This window comes from Nicotiana tabacum, chromosome 19, assembly GCF_000715075.1.
Source record: "Nicotiana tabacum cultivar K326 chromosome 19, ASM71507v2, whole genome shotgun sequence".
Lineage (NCBI taxonomy): Eukaryota > Viridiplantae > Streptophyta > Magnoliopsida > Solanales > Solanaceae > Nicotiana > Nicotiana tabacum.
The window spans coordinates 59,399,369-59,406,430 of NC_134098.1; positions in this window are offsets into that span (position 1 = coordinate 59,399,369).

Consider the following 7,062-nt stretch of genomic DNA (forward strand, 5'->3'; position numbering starts at 1 on the left):
CTGAAATGAAAGCCAAACTACCCATACTCTCTGCCTTTCTACTCAAGGCGTCTGCAACTACATTTGCTTTGCCCTGATGATACAGGATAGTAATATCATAATCTTTTAGCAACTCAAGCCATCTGCGTTGTCTCAGATTTAGGTCCCTCTGCTTGAACAAATGCTGCAAACTGAGATGATCAGTGTAAACTTCACAAGTAACCCAATAAAGATAATGCCTCCAAATCTTTAGAGCGTGAACAACTGCAGCTAACTCCAAATCATGTATCGGATAATTCTTCTCGTGGGACTTCAGTTGACGTGAAGCATATGCAATAACTCGCCCTTCCTGCATTAATACACAACCCAAGCCAACGCGTGAAGCGTCACAATACACTGTATACATCCCCGAACCGGAAGGCAACACTAACACTGGTGTTGTAGTCAATGCTGTCTTGAGCTTCTGAAATCTCACCTCACAATCACTGGACCATCAGAACAGAGCACCCTCCTAGGTTAATTTGGTCAAAGGTGCCGCAATAGATGAAAAACCTTCCACGAACTGACGATAATAACCTGCTAAACCCAGAAAACTCCTGATATCGGTCGCCGAAGTGGGATGATGCTAGTTCTGAACTGCCTTAATATTTTTGGGATCAACCTTAATACCTTCGCCCGTACAATATGCCTCAAAAATGCTACAGACTCTAGCCAGAACTCACATTTGGAAACCTTGGCATATAGTTTTTGTTCCCGCAATGTCTGAAGCACTACTCTCATATGCTGCTCATGCTCCTCCTTACTGCGCGAGTAGATCAAAATATCATCAATGAAGACAATCCATAAATGTTGCCGGGGCGTTAGTCAAACCGAAGGTCATCACCATAAACTCATAATGACCATATCTAGTCCGGAAAGCAGTCTTCGGAACATCTATATCCCAAATCTTCAACTGATGGTACCCCGACCTCAAGTCAATCTTAGAGAACACCCTAGCACCCTGAAACTGGTCAAATAGATCATCAATACGCGGCAACGGGTACTTGTTCTTAATAGTAACTTTGTTCAATTGGTGATAATCAATACACATCCGCATTGTTCTATCCTAATTTTTCATAAATAATACGGGTGCACCCCAAGGTGATACACTCGGTCTGACAAACCCTTTGGCTAGTAACTCCTCAAGCTGTTCATTCAATTCTTTCAATTCTTTCGGAGCCATGCGATACGGTAGGATAGATATAGGCTGGGTATCTGGAGCCAAATCAATACAGAAATCAATATCACGATCAGGTGGCATACCTGGAAGATCTGAAGGAAATACATCGGAGAACTCCCGAACTACAGGCACTGAATAAATAGCCGGAGTCTCTGCAGTAGTATCTCGAACATAGGCTAGATAAGCCAAACAACCCTTCTCAACCATGTGTTAAGCATTTATAAAAGAAATAACTCGATTAAATAAACTAACAGATGAACCATTCCACTCCAGCTTAGGCAATACTGGAATAGCCAAGGTAACAGTCTTGGCATGACAATCTAGAATAGCATGATATGGAGATAACCAGTCCATGCCCAGAATAATTTCAAAATCGGTCATCTCAAGCAATAGGAGATCTGCTCTAGTTTCTTAACCACAGAATATAATAATACAAGACCGGTAAATCCGGTTCACAACAACAGAATCGCCCACAAGAGTGGACACATAAACAGGAGTACTCAAGGACTCATGAGAAACACCCAGAAATGGAGCAAATAGAGATAACACATATGAATACGTAGATCCTGGATCAAATAATACTGAGGCATCTTTGCCGCAAACAGAAATAATACTTGTAATCACGACATCTGAGGCCTCTGCATCTGGTATGGCCGGAAAAGCATAGAACTGAGCTGGAGCGCCAACTGGCTGGCCTCTACCTGTTTGACCTCCACCTCTAGGATGACCCCTACCCACCTGTCCTCCACCTCTTGGTGGTCGGACAACTGGTGGAGCAACTGGTCCGATAATCATAGGCTGCTGACCCTGTTACACTAGTTTATCCCGAAGCCTAGGGCAGAATCTCCGTATGTGACTGGGATCCCCGCACTCGTAATAACTCTTCGGTGCGATGGGCTGCAGACTAAGAGTCTGTCCCTGGGGAACTGAATACCCACTGGGAGGACCCTGAATAGCTGGTGGGCGATAAGAACTCTCTGGTATAACACTGAGATAGGGTCGCACTGGAGCACCTCGAGGAGGCGGTGGTGCTGGATATGGAGGCCTGCTGGACTGCCCTCTCCCGAACTGACCTCTGCCCCCAGACAGAGCACCTTTGAACTCTCCGGAATACCTGAACCGCTTATCTCTCATAACCTGCTCTCGGCTCCGCTGACATACACCCTCAATCCTGCGGGCTATCTCTACGACCAACTCATAAAAAGTACCCATCTCAACATCTCGAGCCATAGTGGCCTGAATGCCAGTATGTAAACCCATAACAAACCTCCGCACTCTCTCCGCCTCAGTAGGGAGTATCATAAGTGCATGGTGAGATAACTCAGAGAACCTCGCCGCATAATCGGTCACTGACATCTGACCCTGCTGGAGCTGCTCAAATTGAAACCGCAACTCTTCCCTCTGAGAGGGTGGAATATATCTGTCCAGAAAGATACGGGTGAACCTGTCCCAAGTCATGGGAGGAGAATCTGGTGGTCTGCCAAGAACATAAGACTGCCACCATCTACGGGCTCCGCCCACTAGCTAAAAAGTAGCAAAGTCTACCCCATGAGACTCCAATATCCTCATGTTGTACAGTCTATCCTTGCACCGATCAATGAAATCCTGGGGATCCTCATGTCTCTCACCCCCAAAGACAGGAGGATGTAGTCTAGTCCATCTATCCAATAGTTTATGAGGATCAGCGGCTACAGCTGGCCTGGGCTCAGGTGTAGCTGCTGTCACTACTGAGCTCCACCCACGGGTAGTGCACCCTCGGTCTGATATACAGCAGCTGCCTATCCATGAGCATGTGCGGTAGGGGTCTGCGCTCCCCCGCCCGCCTGGGATCTGGCTGGGTCTGCTGGAAATAAACCGGCCTGAGTCATATTATCCATGAATCGCAGCATACGACCCATGACATCCTGGAATCCCGGTGTAGATGTGAAATCCACCGGAGCTGGCTCTGCCACAGGCACCTCACCCTGTTCCTCAATAATGGGATTCTTTGCTGGACCCACTGGCGGCATAACTGGAACAGTCTTGGAACGTCCTCGCCCTCAACCACGGGCTGGATCCCTCCCTCGGCCTCTGCCTCGGCCTCTAGCAACTGGGGGAGTAGCTCTTCCCTGGTCTAGAACCTCATTAAAGCGCGTTCTCACAATCTGTGAGAGAATAAGAGAAGGATATTTAGTACTACATTAATTGCACGATGGAATATGAAGAAAGGTAGTTTCCTAACACCCTATAGCCTCTCGAAGATAAGTACAGACGTCTCCGTACCGATCTGCAAGACTCTATTAGGTCTGATACTATGTTGTCACGACCCAATTTCACCTATAGGTCGTGATGGCGTCCAACACTATAGCTAGGCAAGCCAACTAATGAGTTAAACATATATCAATTATTTTCAGAATAATTTTCTAAGTAATTTTATTCTTTTACTAGCAATATTAAAGAGAATAGAAAAAATATCAATTAATTTAAATTCAAGAAAATAATACAAATTCCAAATTCTAACAATGTGTGTGCCAAGACCTGGTGTCACAAGTGTGTGAGTATCTAGTAGATTATACAAAACCCCAAATACTGTCTGAAATAAAAACAGACAGAATGAAAATACAAGGAGAGGCACTGGTAGCTACAGAACGGCCCAGCAAGGCAACTCACCATTACGCCCCTGGATAACGTGGATGTACGATGATAGGTCCTACACTAGTACCTGCCTCAGATCCTGCACAAAAAGTTCAGCAAGTGTAGCATGAGTACGTAAACAACGTGTACCCAGTAAGTATCAAGCCTAATTTCGAAGTAGTAGAGACGAGATGGCCGACTTTGACACTCACTAAGAGTCAATAATAATAAATAAAATAAAAATAGCAATATCTAGATCAACATGATTTATAGAATTTACAATGATTTTCTTTAACCAGCAGAAATAATTAAATTCTTCAAATGCAACAATTCTCAATATATTAATTAAATTCCTTCAATTCCAATAAATTTTCAATTTATCAATTAGCTTCATAAGCTGCAATAAACTATCAAAGTATCGTGTAATTATTATTATTAGGCACGATTTCTGCTGAGGTCGTACGACCCGATCTAGAGTGTCATGTACACTGCCGAGGGACGTGCGGCGCGATCCATAGATGCATCTATCCTGCCGAGGCGTTCATCCCTCTCCACAAGAAAGGAGGACATTTTTCTTATGTACATCGGGAAGGAGGGTATATTTATTATAAGATAAATTCGGGAGGATGAATAATTTTTTTCAACAATATATTAATTTAAACAGAAAATTAAGCATATGAGATTTTTATATCCCAAGAGGGATTATGCAAAATTTCATATTTTTCTACCTTTCATAACAATTCACAATATATACATCGAATATTTTAATTAATAAAGAATACAATTTGCACAAGTAATTCATGCTTTGAGTCCTAAACTACCCGGACTTTAGCATTAATAGTAGCTACGCACGGACTCTCGTTACCTCGTACGTACGTAGCCCCCACAATTAGCAATAATTATTACTTTAATTACCTATGGGGTAATTTCTCCCTCACAAGATTAGACACGAGACTTACCTCGTCTTGCTCTAATTTAAGATTATCACATCGCGTTAAATTCTCAATTTGATGCTGAAAAATCCAAATGTTATACAAAATAATTAATACATGTTCAATAATTTGAATTTAGGCTATTAAATAAATTACCCTAACTAAAACAGTAAAATTCCTAAAATTTAACCCGGGCCCACGTGCCCGAATTTTAGAAATTTTCGGATGAAAACGTTACCCATAATCTCAAGAACTCAAATATATAATTTTTACCTAATTCCATAACCATTTTCGTGGCTAAAATCTCATTTTTATACAAATATGGGTTTTTCCTCTAATCCTTGATTTTCTTCCAAGATTTACAAGTTATAATCTACCCATAATCTATGTATTTAACTTAAAATGTGTAGAATTAACTTACCTTCAAGTTGCTAGTTGAAATCCCCTCTCAAAAAGCTCCAAAATCGCCCAAGGATGGAAGAAATGAGGTTAAAAATGGTGGAATCCCATATTTAAGACATTCTGTCCGGAACAGTAGGCTCCTTCTTCTCGTTCGCGACCCTTGTCTCGCGTTCGTGAAGCACAAAAATGTGCTGCCCAACTTTACTCTCCGCGAACGCGAAGCTCGTCACACGAACGCGATGCACTGCCAAACTTGGCCTTCGCGAACGCGATGCCTCCTTCGCGAACGCGAAGCTTTAATGCCCCAATACTTTGCATGGCCTCGCCCTTCTACGCGAACGTGAAAGCCTTCACACGTTCGCGATGCACACTGCCATTACCCTTCGCGAACGCGAAGAGAAAATCTTGCTTGTTCCAGTTTTCCCTTCGCGAACACGAGACCTCTCTCGCGAACGCGAAGAAGGAAACCATAACTGGAAAATCTGGTTTCTCAGATTTAGCTTCGGGCGGTCCGAAACACACCTGAACCCCTCGGGACCCCGTCCAAAGTTATCAACAAGTCTGTAATCACAAAACGGACCAACTTAAACTCTCAAATGCGTAAAACAATAACAAATCCAAGAATCACACCCCAAAACCAAATTAGATCAAACTTTGAACTTCAAGTTTTCCAAATTCTCCGAATGCGCCGAACCATACTTAGACTACTCGGAATGACACCAAAATTTGCGTGCGAGTCTTAAATGACATAATGGAGCTATAAAAAATTTCAGAATTGGATTCCGACCCTGATATCAAAAAGTCAACTCCCCGGTCAAACTTTCAAACTTAAATTCTTTTTTTAGCCATTTCAAGTGTAATTTAACTACGGACTTCCAAATAAAATTCCGAACATGCTCCTAAGTCCAAAATCACCATACGGAGCTATTGGAACTGTCAAATCCCGATTCCGGAGTCGTTTTCTCTAAATGTTGGCCGAAGTCAAACTTAGCACTTTAAGGCCAACTTAAGGAACCAAGTGTTTCAATTTCAACTCGAACACTTCCAAGTCCTGAACCAACCATCCCCGCAAGTTATAAATCATTAAAAGCACATACGTGGAGTTTTATTTTAGGGAACGGGGTTCTAAAAGTTAAAATGATCGGTTGGGTCATTACAGAAAAGGTTTTGTGTTTGAAAAGAATTAGAGAAAGGATGGAAAACAAAAATGCAAATCGGAAGCTCGAGAAATTATGAAGCGCAAAGGAAAATAATGATGCATATAAGTAAAATTTTGGCGGCTAAATTCATGGCCATGATTACCTCGATAATCGATAAAATCGGTGATGAATCATGGGATGACGCGTGTTCGGGGTATTAAATGCGGAGAGACGTGCGTCTAATCAACCGTCAGAAACTTTTTAGAGGGGGTTAGTAAATTTCTTGCCAAAAGAGTGTTTCTACCAACTTTTCGGTAACACAAAGTTCTGTCACCGGAAAGCAGAGGGACTATCTGTATATGGTAAAATATGATATGACACGTGGTCGTCTAAAGAAAAGACACGTGGAGTCCAAGATGGGGATGGTCGAAAACTGAACGCAACCATTCCACTTGTCACCGGAAGGGATAACGTTCATAAAGGTGTATTAAATGCTCTGCGCCTGGTAGCATTTAATAGGGAATATTCTGCAGCATTAAGAGCAATGGTCCGTTACAGAGAATTTGGCATTTATGTTCACCGTTACGCCTTCATCAATGACCCTCATAATTGACATTAAAGGAGGACACGATCGTAGGACCTCATTCCCTAGACATAACTATAAATAGTGAGCTGAGTTATCATTGTAAGAGACACGAATTTTCTGGCTAAACATATATTACATTCTATACAAAGTTTAATACAATCTTACTTTCTTGCTTTTTGATCTCATCATTGT